The following is a 1,421-nucleotide window of genomic DNA, read 5'->3' on the forward strand; positions in this document are numbered from 1 at the left end:
CCCCCCCCCCCCCCCCCGCCGCTGCGATTCACTCTCGGTTTCGTTCGGCGCGCGGCGCGGCAAAGCAGCCCACGCTAGCCGAACACGTTATTGAAGATGACGCAAACGGCGGCGGCGGACGAGGCGTGCAGCCAGCCTATAGCTTTTTGGATGGAATCGATTCTGCTTGATTTACGTGCTTGCCTAGGAGTTTGTTGTGTTATTAATAAATTTTTGTTGAGGTGAGGAAACGACCGCGAGGTGTGTGTAAGTACTAAAACGCCGTGCAGCAGTCCCATGTGTGTGTGTGTGTGTGTGTGTGTGTTTGCGCGCAGCAGGGGACGACGCCCAAGGAATACGGTTCGTAGCGCCGGCGGGGTGCGCAGTTCGTTCACGTGAGCGAAAATGTCAACCCTGCGGGCGATATGACCGCGGCGCTGACCTCCGGTCCGGTGTGTGCCTGCCCTGCAAGTCAGAGAGTCGCCTCGCGCTCTCTGTGTGGAACGCACCCACAGCGCTGCTTGCGGTCAGAGGTGGCCCGGCGCGGCGCGGGCGCCCCGCCGCGGCAGGTCGGCGCGAGCAGCGGTCAAGACCGCCGCCGTACACCCGTGCGAGAGCAGGAGGGCCCGGAGGGCGTCGTGCGGCACGTCGTCGTGTGTGTCCAAGGCCGCGCCCCGGCCGGACGCGCACCTGGGTCACAAGGCACTTAACGAAGGGGGGCGGACCGGCGGCGGCGCGCCAGCTGCGGCCCTGACCGCGGGTGCGGGCGGTGGTGGTACCCAGGTGGTGGGGCCCAGGAGGAGGTGCGGGTCCCCCGGGCGCGGCGGGGGGCGGCGCGCCCCAAGGGGAGTGAGCCCCGGGTGTCCCACGACGGTGCAGCCGTGCGGACCCGGACGCGAGCCCCCGGGGGCCCCCTCCACACGGCACAATGGAAGAGCCCCCTCCGCGCTAATGACGGATGAATGAGCCCCCCGAACAACGGGACGAGCGCGCGAGCGAATCGAAACGATATCGCAAGACGGCGGCAGCGGCCATGCGTAATACACTTCAGAAATTAAAACAACAGTCTTCTTCTTCTTCTTTTTACGTTTTGACAGGCGCGTCATTTTAGCGCGTGCCGTCTAACAGTTCTGTACGAGAGGAGCCCCGCGGAGAAGTCGGCGCGGGTTTATTGTAGCCATTAGTAGCGCGGATAGTCTCTTTATATTCGCACTTAGCAGGTCGGGGCAGGGCCGGTTGAGGGGAGTGGAAAAGGGGTGTGGGGGGGGTGGGACGGAGTCGGTCGGAAGGTCGGAGGATAGGATGCAACTCGCGTGCGGCTCCGCTCAGGAACTGCGCGCGCAGACCCTGTTGTGTGGTGTGTGTGTGGGTCGTCGCCGAACCCGCCTTTGCCGGGTGACCCGTTAAAAATAAAGGTCAGGAGCGCGGGTCGCGAGGCGGTG

This window comes from Frankliniella occidentalis, unplaced genomic scaffold (genome assembly GCF_000697945.3).
Source record: "Frankliniella occidentalis isolate FOCC.00 unplaced genomic scaffold, Focc_3.1 Scaffold125, whole genome shotgun sequence".
In the NCBI taxonomy this organism is placed as follows: domain Eukaryota; kingdom Metazoa; phylum Arthropoda; class Insecta; order Thysanoptera; family Thripidae; genus Frankliniella; species Frankliniella occidentalis.